Source organism: Rousettus aegyptiacus, unplaced genomic scaffold (genome assembly GCF_014176215.1).
Source record: "Rousettus aegyptiacus isolate mRouAeg1 unplaced genomic scaffold, mRouAeg1.p scaffold_m13_p_15, whole genome shotgun sequence".
NCBI classification, from domain to species: Eukaryota; Metazoa; Chordata; class Mammalia; order Chiroptera; family Pteropodidae; genus Rousettus; species Rousettus aegyptiacus.
Window position 1 is genome coordinate 14,705,851 of NW_023416290.1, and position 12,330 is coordinate 14,718,180.

The window sequence follows — 12,330 nt, forward strand, 5'->3', positions numbered from 1 at the left end:
CCTCAGAAAGACCACATTTAATTAGAGAAATGCGACCTATGATGCCATAACTAATCAAACAAAGAATGAGGTCGATATTTATGTGTCGATGTGCTTTAATTCAAACTGTACTGTTATATAAAAAAGTTAGATGCAGAAGAATGTATATGTTATGTTCAGAGTTGTGGGAAAAAAGATGGAAGGACTTAGAAGCACACACACATATGCATATTAATGTTTGTATGTATATACTTACACAGGCATTCATGTGTGTGAATGCATAGGTATGTCTGGAATGATACCCAAAGATATAGTAATAGTGGTTGTGTCTGAGGTAATTGTGGATGACAGAGTACCTTTTGCCTGTGCAACTTCTCTTGTATGTTTAAATTTTCTACTGTGTGCACATGTTACTTTCGAAGTTAAAAAAAAATTCTTTATAAAATAACAATAAAAGATAAAGTGGGAGAAGTGGTAAATGAGTAGTGTAAAACAACTCTCAGAGAAAGGCAGGCTGGCTGTATGCTGGGGTAGTCGGGGCCATTCATGGAGGAGGCGGGGGCCTTTGAACTGAGACATCCAGTAGGGGTGGGCTGTCGTGAGGAGGGGGTTGGTGGGAGAATTGGGTGATGCCTTCCAATTAAAAGGCACAGAATAAGCAAACTAGGAGTTGTCTGAGGTAAATCAGTAGACTTTGCCTGGGTAGAAGAATGTAGTAGTATTTCATTTACTTACTATATACATTGACTCATTCCAAAATGCATTTTAGGAAGCTTATAAGATGAATAACAATACAAAATTATTAAAGTAGAACTAGAAACTGAAATCGGGACCATGGGAAAATATAAAATTTCTAACCAAAAGGATTAACTGGTTACTGAGCTTTGCAATCAGGAGGTTACTCAGCCTCCTGATGCCCAGAGTGAAAAAAAAACTATAAGTATGTAACTTTTCCTATGGAATGAAGGATGGCATGCCAGCTCTTTGAGTACCAGTTCTTTCTGTCAAATTTTGTAAGAAAAGGTCACGTGGAAATTCACACTGGAAACAGTGAGCTCTGGCCCTGGGCAAGATCAGTGTAAGTCGGGATAATGTTCAAGGGCATCTTGGTCGGAGGTCATCTGGGATGCAGATGTTCATTGGTCTACCTTAAAAATTTCTCGGAAGAGTGGGTGAATGTTATGTCTCCTGGAGAAATTTTCCTAAAAATTCCTCTCTCAACCGGGAGTTCTTCGTGTCGTTGGGTGTTTGTGTTTTTGGCTTTCCTGGGAGCCAGAGAGCAGGTGACATCAGGGCAGAGCCCAGGTGGCTGGCATTCTCTGCTTCCGGTCAATGTCTGGTCACATGTTTTAGGACCAGAGCAACAGGTCACAGCGTGAATATCCTATTAGGAAAGTCGAGAAAGCCAGCAAACAGTGTTTTGCCGGGGGGACAGGCAACTTCCCCTTCCCCAGGTGTCTCTTGAGACAAATTCCTTCAGATAGAAGATTTGCCTTATGCTAGAGCTATGATAATTGTTCATTTGAAACTCCAATATTCAACACTAAAAACGGATGTCAGCTATGGCATTGCTCTAAACATTTTGAAGTCCACAGCTATGGAAATACATCTAATGCTGAGCAAGGTGAACTGTGTGGGGTAGGCCGGAAATGTAGGCTGGGACCAGACTGTGTTGAGTACTCTCAGCAGTTTAGACTTTCTTCTGTAAGTAATGGGTAGCCATCAATGGTTCATAAGTAGGAAATACATAAGAAGGAGCATGAGATGTTTTAAGTGGTTAATCCAGTGGCAGTTTATTGAGTGAAACTGAGGAAAAAGAGGCCAGAGTGGGGAAGAGTGTTGTGATATTTTTAAACCCTGTATAGGGTACTAGATGTGAGAGTCAAAAGGAAAGGCTGCTCATACTCCATAGAGACGTAACTGGCAGGTCTTCATGACTGAATGTGGGTGCTGAGGAAGAGTGGGTGGGCTGAGACGTGGAGCCCAAGTGACTTAAGAGGGCAACAGAAATTGTAGAAGCAGAGAAGGTGTCAAGAAGGAAAGTTGTGTGGGGAATATAAATTTGTTTTTACACATTTTGTTTTTGAGATCCTGGCAGAATAGTGAAGCAAAATGATCTAGCCATTAGCTGAAAATGAAGGAATGGAGCTTAACAAACTTAGAAGCTATCTAAATAAATGTAGTTCCTGATGGACGTACGTCATTTCACCTATGAAATCATCTTACCAAAAAATGAACTTGAATCAGATCACACCTCTAGATCTGACTACAGTTTACAGGAAATGAGGGTGAGTAAAGGGACAAACATAAATAACGCCATGGGGAGGTGATCAGCCAAATCCAGGATGTGGGATATTATACAGGAAAAGTGACTGGCGTGTTCCACAAATAAATTGCAAGGAGGAGAAAAAGAGGGGAAAAGAATCTAAAGGTTAAAAGAGCCTTAAAGAGCCACCTCAACCAAGTGCCATATTTGTGGACCTTATTTGGATCCGATCTGAACAAATCAATTCCTTTAAAATGTTTATGAAGTGATTGAGGAAATCTGATATAATTGGATATTTGCTGATATTAAGAGATTCTTTTTTTTTAATTTTTAGACATATTAATGTTTTTGTGGTTAAGGCTTTTTATAAGAATCTTTATATTTTTAAAACATTTACTGGAATATTTACAGAGGAACTGATGTGATCTCTGAGATTTGCTTCAAAATCATCCGGTGGGGGTGGGACGTGGGGAATGGTCGGGGCGCAGGCGAAACAAGAATGGCCGTAAATGGACGATTGCTGGGCTCGCGTGCCGGTACCTGCGAGGAGAAAAGGAGGTCGTCACACAATTCTCTCTGCCACCGTGTATGTTTAAAATGTTCCGTAATAAATGGGAAATTCATAAATAAGAAGCCAAATACTTCCTTGTAAAAGTCAATGTCTATAGACAGGTGAGCAGGTAGCCCCAAACAGAATCCTGGGAAAGCATCATTTAAGGGGAAATCAGGAAAAGAGGACCAACAGGTGGAGTGGAAGCAGTATGCTCCACCGGCAAAAAGTGCTGCGGTAGGATTCAACACACCTAGCTCGCTACTTCTTACTCCCTTAGTCATCTTGAGGACATCTTTTACCTCTGTAAGCCTACGAGCCTCGGCTTCCTTATCTGTAAAGGGGGAATAATAGAGTTAATCCCAAAGGTTCAAGGAAATAATACATAAAAAGAACCTTATATTCTGCGTGACACAAAATTAATGCTCACTACGCATTAGCTATTTGCATTGTTTTGTTATTAATCAAAGTGTTCATAAAAGGTAAGAACCAGAATATGCAGTGTGGTAGAGAACAAGAAAAAATTTCGATGAAAGGACAATGACAATGGTGTCACGTTGTAATCAAGGAATCTGATGCCTTCATCAGATTAGGTGATTTGGAGGTCATCGATGACGTCAGCATGTTAGTTTCGTAAAGATGCGGCGGGTAGGACTCAATGAGAAGGGAATGAGACAGGAGCGGTGGCGTTTCCTTATTTGGTGATGAAAGAAAAGAAAGGGATAGAGCAGCGAAGACAAGGGGGCCCTTTCTCAAAGTAAGGGAGAGTTTTCGGGAAGAGAAGAGGAGCCTACTAGCTGGGAGCGATGGAGAATGCTGAGCCGGGGGCAGAGTAGCTTCAGCTAAGGAAGAGAGATTGGAGGGCTGGCCCTCTGGTGAGGTTAGAGATTTGGGGAAGTTGATTTACAGTGGAATAGATTTGGAGAATAAAAACAGGACAAAGCCACAAGAGGAATTGCGGTGTCTGAGGACACTAGAAGGGACTGTGAAAGGAGAAAAATAATGGGAGGAAAAAAGAGCAGATAGGGAATGAAGAGGCACAGAAAAGTATGAAGATGAGAGTCAGTGAAAGAATAGGTGAGTAAAGGGCTTGACATTTGGCTGAGGATGACAAGGCTGGTTATAAGCGAGCGCAGGTTTATGGGATGCAGACTAGGGTCCCGAGCGGGCAGCATCTGCACTCTGTTCCCTAGCAGAGATTGTGCTGTGGCCTTTGATGACACCTCCCCTTGGGTGATTGGAGACTGACACCTGGTGCTAAATCTGTGTCCACAGTTGCCCGTGGTGAAATAGAGACCTCCAGCTTCCCAAGGCGGAACTGCAGGTGCTTGGTGAAGCGAAGAGATCCGAACACTCCGCAGAGAGCCAAGGGAGTCCAGCCAGCGAGTGAGATTCACAGGTCATACTGGAAGTGTGAAAATGGGAAATCCTTCCTTTATTACGGAGCCCTTTGTTCTACTTACAGTCACCTCCACTCTCCCTCACCCCATCTCTGAGCCTCATCCTAAGGAACTTGGTTTTTATGTTACTTGATAATAGAAAAAAATAGCTGGAAATTTAGTGGCTTGCTTGGTGTAAAAACTCCTGGGTCTAAATGTCATGACCTTTCAACAGAGGAGAGTAAGAGTTGGGAAGAATACATTTGAAATCTAGATTCATCCGGATTATGACGTTGACATACAGTAGTTCCCACTTATCCGAGATTTCACTTTCCACAGTTTTGGTTAACCGCAGTCAACCGTGGTCTGAAAATATTGAACAGGAAATTCCAGAAACCGACAATTCATAAGTTTTAAAACTTGTGCTATTCTGAGTAGTGTGATGAAATTTCACTCTGTCCTGCTCCATCCCGCCCTGGATACGACTCATCCCTTGGTCCAGCGTCTCCACACTGTGGACGCTTCCCGCCTGTTAGTTGCTTAGTAGCCATCTCGATTACTCAGATCCGTCACTGAGGTATCAAACAAATGCTTGTGTTCAAATCACCTTTATTTTACTTAATAACAGCCCCAAAGCACAGGAGTAGCAATGCTGGCAGTTCAGATATGCCAAAGAGAAGTCGTAAAGTGCTTCCTTACAGTGAAAAGGTGAAAGTTTTCAATTTAATAAAGAAAAAAATTTGTGTGCTAAAGTTGCTAAGATCTACGGTAAGATCTATGAATCTTCTATGAACTTGTAAAGAGGGAAAAAGAAATGTGTGCTAGTTTTGCTGCCATGCTTCAAACTGCAAAAGTTGCGGTCACTGTGCATGATAAGTGATAAATGCTTAGTTAGGATGGAAAAAGCATCCTGTTCTCCAAGAGCTCTTACAGAAAACAGAGGATAATGTCTACATGCAATTATTTTTACTGGAGACTTAAAATTTTTAACGTACCTTAATATGTCAATATGTCCAGAAAAATAACCTCTCATTGAATATCAATTGTGCCATTTCTTTATAACCGCTTAGAGCCTAATTAGCAATCGAGTTTAATAAAGCATATTTGGAATCCTCAGAAAAGATGGAAAATGGGCTAATTCAGTGGGTAAAAGACATGATCAGAAAACGCGTTTCGGTCGATGGCACGTGTTGCGCTGGAAGCATCGAGCCTAAGTGAAGGCTTCGGCAAGGGCCCCCTGAAACAAGCAACGGCATTTCATTACTGCACGCGGCACTAAACGGAATCGGGAATAGATTAGGACTGAAATATGTGGAAATTACTGGAATTATAATCATCGTTTTATTTTATTAGATATTGTGTTACTCTCTTACTGTGCCTAATTTATAAATTAAACTTTATCATAGGTATGTATGTATGTATAGGAAAAAACAGTATATACAAGGTTTGATACCATCTGTGGTTTTGGGCACCCACTGGGGGTCTTGGAACATATCTGTGCTCTCCCATGTTGGGTGAGGGGGGGCAAATGTATCTATTTCTCTTTTCCAACTCAGGTGTGGCCTACCTTTCTTTTTGTCCCCTAATATTCATTGCTCCTCTTCTTCCATCTCCATAGAATTTTTAGCTGGGCGCGTGGCTGCTCAAAATACAGACTGTGCATCTCAGCCTCCTTTGCAGCTAAGTGTGATTTGTCCACTCAACAGTGTGTAAGCAAAAATGTTGGGCGTGAGCTTCTGAGGAACTCGCAGGACAGTGAGTGCGGGCGTCACCCTTTCTTCATTCCTTCCTCCGCCCTGCTGCCTGGAATGCAAGTCTAGCCTCTATCTCGAGCCACAAAGACAGGAGCATGGCCTGGGGGTGGGGAAGTGAAGCCCCGAAGATCTGAGTGAGACTCCTATCAGCTCGACACCATCTGGACCTACCTGAGTTTACACAGAATTGGAATAAAACTGCTATTTTGTTTATGCAAATGTTATTTGCGGATTTTCTGTTACATGCAGCCAAACCTAACTAATCGATGGTCCAAAAAGAAAAAAGAAAAAAGAAAAGGTAATGTAAAAAGTAATGACTTGATATTTATAGGAATATAATAAAATCACAGAAGTAAAATTGTAAGCTAAATCATTATCTATTAGACCAAATCTATAGCAATGTATTCTTAAAAGTATATTCAGTGACTTATTCTTAAAAATATATTCAGTGACTTGTTCAGCCAATTTTACTATGTGAGGCCCTGTACCAGACTCTGAGGATGCCGTAATGAATAACCCACAGTCCCTGCCCTCATAAATCTCACTTCTGGGGAAACTGTAATACAGTCATGATAGTAGGAATACGCAGAGGGTGCTGTGGGCACACACGCCTCCCTCCTGCAGCCTGAGGTAAGAGCCCGTGCATGCTTTCTTAGAGATGAGGTCCCAGCTGAGACCGCAAGAACCAACAGGAGTGTGACAGACAAAGAGGAGAAAAGCAGCAACACGCCGGGCGGCGGGATCTGCTGGCGCAGAGACGTGGAGCAGAGGGAGCAGAGCACTTTCGGAAGGCTGCAAGAACGGCAGTTAAAACTGAGGTTCGTTCATGCAGAACTGCTGGAACACGACAGAACAATGCTCTATTACATGGCATTATGGAGGCCTAAAGTGATATGGAATGAGGCTTAAAGAGGGTCTCATTGGAAAGAGTGCAAGAGGAAGTGACCAACAGACTTGTAGAAAAGGACTGATCGACTTCCCTTGGGCCTTGGTTGCGGTTGCAGACAGTACGCCACTGAGCAGCAGCACAGGTCCACATGGATGGAGGCTGGGGGTGCGGGCTGCACACGATGCGCCTCAGAAGTGGGTGGTTCTGGGCCACAGCCCTAGCGAACGTGGGAGAGCAAGACCTGGGCTTGGAATGGCAGCTCCAGTGCTGGCGGAGGGGCAGAGCAGGGTTTTGCTCGCGAAGAGCTTGAGGAACGCAGGTACCAGCCTGGGTACCAGCCCGGGGCCAGAAGTGTGTATGTCGAGGGAGAATGAGGAGCACCCCCTGGAGAGGACCCCAGAGGGTGCCCTGTCATGCGAGGAGAGACTGAGAGTGGGCCAAAACTCAAACAGCTGTACAGGGGGCAAGGCATTAGGCAGATCGCACAAAACGGGTCTTCAGCCAGCGTTCCCACTGTGGGCTTCTGGGTTGGTTAGTTGGCTTAAGATACTTTTTGTGATAAAATATACATAATATAAAATGTACCACATTAACCATTTTTAAGTGTGCAGTTCAGCGACCTTAATTAGTCACGTTGCTGTCTATCACTAATTCACCTCCAGAACTTTTCATCATCTCCAAACTGCAACTCCATACCCATTAAACATAACTCCCCGTGCCCGCTTCCCCTTAGCCCCGGATAACTTCTGTTCTACTTTCTGCCTCTTTGAATTTGGCAACTCTTGGTACCTCATATGAGTGGATCAGACAGTATTTGCCCTTTTGTGACTGGCTTATTTCGCATAGCATAACATATTCAAGTTTCATCCATGTGGCAGCATGTAGCAGAGTTTTCTTCCTTTTAAAGGTTGAATTATATTTCATTAGCTGTATAGGCCACCTTTTGTTTATCCACTCATCCATGGGCATATGAGTTGTTTTCCATCTTTTGGGAGCTGCCACATTTGTTACCACCTGTGGTAGAGACTTAGAGTGAAGAGTTGGGAGAGAAGTTAGCAGGGCGAGGGAGAGACCCAGAGCAGAATAGAAATATAATCTACTCTCTCCTCTTACAAATGTGGAAATCGAAGTCTGTAGAAGGTCTGAATGGCTCAAGGTCACAACAAACTCAAGTCTGACCTTCAGACTGGTTTTTCTTCTAGCACCATGTTTACTGCCAAGCTAGTCTGAGTTCAGCTGAATTCCAAGACCGACAGGTAATACAGGTGGGGCCAGACCAACAGCTCCTGGAAGCCTGAGAGCAGAGGCTGGATGCCACGTGACGCCGCACCAGCACGAAGCGGAGCTGGGGAGAATGTTCCCGGGCAAAACCGTTACAGCCTTTTCTGAGTTCCACCGCACTAGGTCTTGGATCCTTTCTATCTACCTTTGCTGTTCGCATTCTCTTCCCTTACGTATCCATCTTGTTCCCTTTCTTGGTCTTAGCAGAATAAGAACAATCTTTGCTGAGAAGGTAAAAGACAATTTAGGTGTTTGTTAACTTATAGTGCCATCTATACCTTTCAGGTAGATTTCGATTTTAAGGAGCAACTTTAGAAAATTAAAAACTTTATCTTGAGATAATTATGCTAAGTGAAATAAGTTAGAGAAAGTTGAGAACCTTATGATTTCACTCACATGTGAGATACAAAACTGAAAGCAACAAATGAATAAGAAACAAACAAAAACTCCTAGATACAGACAACAGTTTAGTGGTTGCAAGAGGGAAAGGGAGGAGGGGGCGGCGGATAAGCGTGAAGGGGGTCAAACATATGGGGACAGAAGGAGACTTGACTTTGGGTGGTGAACACAATGCAACATACAGAAGATGTATCATTAAATTGTACACGTGAAACCTATGTAAATCTATTAACCAATGTCACCCCAATAAATTAAAAACTTTAGGACCCAAGAGAATAGGACTCTAACGGTAGAGTGTGAGGATGACACATTCGGGGAGGAGTCACCTCCTCTGACTGCTGGCGGGGTTTTTTTAGAAGCCTGCAAAGAGAAGCAGCTGGGGTATTTATTGCTCACCCAGCTGTCCTTCCCTCAAGAAGAATGTAGGCTCCCTTACAAATGTGTTAGGGCTTCTGTTTTTTTTCTTTCCCACAACTCAACTTTAGCTTCCTTGAGAGAAAATGCCTTTGTATCTATTTGACCATCCATAGAGTATGTACTATAACTTTCTGCACATAGTAAGTTCTCAGTCAAACCTGCAAGTAGGATTAACCGCTGGCCAAATATTTCAAACTCGGGTGAGGGAGTCAAGGATAACAGAAGTGCTTTCATTGCTACTTTATCCTAGATTTATCATGGGTCAATAATAACAAATAATATTGTCATTAAAGTATATCTTCTTTTAACCTTTGACGGTGGGCACAAAACAAGATATACTTCATTAAATATTTGCCTTTTCTCTATCCATTTTTATGTTTCTCTCTCAATTCACACACATACATATTATCTTGTATAATACGTAGAGCATAACAAAATCTAGAGTACAACAGAATCTTCTGTAAACTTTCTACAATGATTATTTTTTATAGAGAGTGTCCCAGTTGTCTCTAATATCAGCTACTACCCACAAACAAATGCAAGTGGATATTAATCCCCTTAGGGAATCAGAGTTTATGAAAAAGTAATTTATTCCATTCGTATATGTGATTTCCATGAAAACTAAATGTCTCCAAGATCGAAGTAGAGTGTATAGAATTGTAGTCCCAGTACTATTTGCCCACTGTGTTAGAGGTAGTGGTATCCATTACCCTCGTTTGACTTGACCCTCGCATCAGCATTGTGAGGTAACCGAGATGGCAAATCATTTCTAATTTATAAATGTGGAAACTAAGTCTTAGACATAACTTGCAGAATGTATAAAACTAGCTTAGACTGAGTCTTTTCATTCTGAATCTCACCCTCTTCCTACCAGACTATGTGTTAGTCATCGCTATCTACGTAGATTTCTACTGGACTGGCAATTATAAAAATCCACAACTTTCCTTGTGGGGATACTCTTAAAATGAGCTGTTTCATTGTGGAGAGCTAACTCTTAAAGTTAGCTGTTTAAAAAAATGTTTTGCTATAAACGTTTTTTAAAAATCCTTTAGCACTTCATAAAATTTGGAAAGACTTTACAAAAGGTTTAAAAACTGAGAAACACAGTTCACTAAAATGTAAGTGTACTTATAACCAGTGTCTAAAATGTTTTCTAAACTCAAAATGATCTAAGCACACATACACAAGAAAAGCCATTTCTCTAGCATTTATTTTTCCCTTATATTTTGTTTATAATAATCATTTGGTGTGTCTTACATAGTGGGAGAATACTCTTCTGTAGAAACAGTAAATAATTATAATGCATATTTCTCTGCTTTAAACACTTTAAATACATTATTTGCTTTTATTTTTATATAATCCATTTTTTTCCTATTTTACTAAAGAAACACTTTCCTTCCCTTCTTTTAAAATTTTTTTATTTCTTACTAAATTCTACTCCCTTCCACCAAAGTGTAACAAAGTCAACAGACTAGTTATACAGTAATGAGAAAACCAACAAGGATCTCCTTCAGAGTAAAGCTGAAGGGAAACAATTTGTAGTAGTTAAGATTTATCCCCTTATCCTCCCAGCTAAATATTACTTTTCTCAACAAAGAATTCTTGTTTAACTTTGTTGGAAAGTTTGTAGCAGGGTGGTGTTTAGAAATAATAAAGATCTAAATGTACATATGTTAGTATTGCTAGCTGCAAGTGAGCACAAGGAAAATGAGAATTTCGATACACTGACATCTCATGTAAACAAAAGAAAAATATTGAGTACTGGATTTTTTTTTTTAAAGAAGTCCGTTTCAGAGTAATTTCTTAACACAGTGATAATTGCTATCCTAAAAGTTAGTGATAAACAAGGAACCAGAACTCTGAGCTTAATAGTCTTTCCTTCCACCCCTTCCTCCAATCATTACTGGAGCATTAGTTTCAACTCAGTTTTAAAGTTACAGAGTCTGAGTTTAAAATGAACATTTCTACCTATATGCACTGAACAGCCAGCTATTGTTCCAGAATTTCACTTCACAAACCACACACACTATTTCTGCTAAAAAAGAAAAAGAAAAAGATTTATAGTAATTGTGACAAAAACATCATCAGTTTAAGTAAAATTCATTATATGTTTTTGAAAAATGTTATAAACTTGTAACGAAGGTGGAATTCAACACTGAAAATACAGCAATATAAAATGAACCTATTAATAGATACCTCAGGCTACTCATTATTTTTGGCTTCCTGCGCCCATCACTGTGTATTCTAAAAGGGTTATTGGGCTCCGACCTGTATTGCCAGGGACCATGGTAGGAACTGGTAACAATGCGAGGAGGATGCAGCCCGTGCTGCCAAGGCGTGGGATTTAACGCTCAGGCAGGATGATGGGCTACGGGTGCACGGTAGAGGTAGGGATGCAATGGCGACTCTAATCCTCACTTTGGGTAAATAGGCAAAAAGGAAAGACAGCCACCTCTGAGGAAAAGCGGAGGCAGGGAGCGTTGCAGAAGCTAGAGACGACTGGGCACGTTTAGAAAAATGAAAGTATTTCAAGCAGGGTGGAACTCGGGGAGGGGTGGGTAGGAGGAATGCCCGGTGGTAAAAGATTTAGCTGGAGATGCAAACGAAAACCGGGTTAGGAGAGCCTTATAACGCAAATTTAAGGAGATGGACTTTATCCCGAGGTAAATAGAGATCCCCTAAAAGATTTAAACGGGAGTAAGTAACACGATCGGATTTGCTTTAAAATAATCTGGTTGCAAGGTCGAGATGGAGGAGCAAAGCCTGAGGCCGAGGGACTAGTGAGCAGGTAGCTGCAGCAATCCAGGTGAAAGACGCTGGTGGCTTGCATTGGGGTAGTCAGAGTGTGGCAGGAGCGACAACCAGACGACAAGATGTACGGAAGTAAAACAGAGCCTGGGCTTAGTAAGTGGAGGATGGGGTGGGGGTGGGGGGCTCAAGACCAAGTTGCGGTGAAGCAATTGCTAAAATGGGAAACACGGGAAGTTTGGAGGGAAGATGTGGAGCTGCATTTAGTACACATCGATAATGACATTTCTGTGGCACTCAAGTTAAATATGCCCAGACCTCGGGGCAGGGTGGTCTGGAAGCAGGATGACACTCTGTGAGAGGACGAGACCACCCAGAGGTGTACAGAGAAGGTGGCCCAGGATAGCTCTCCAAGGGAGTCCACCCCATAGGGCTGGACAATGCTTGAATTACACTTCTCTGCAAATATATACCGAATCACACAACATGCTGAGAGACAGAGTTCACTGCTCTATTTTGCAAATGGGGAAAATAAGACCCTGGGGTAGGTAGGGGCTGGTCCACGATCACTGCATCTTGACCTCCAGTCTACAAGCCACCACACACCGATTGCTGACACGTATTCTTTCTCAAATATTGGGTAGAGTAGATCACAGAAATGGATTTTC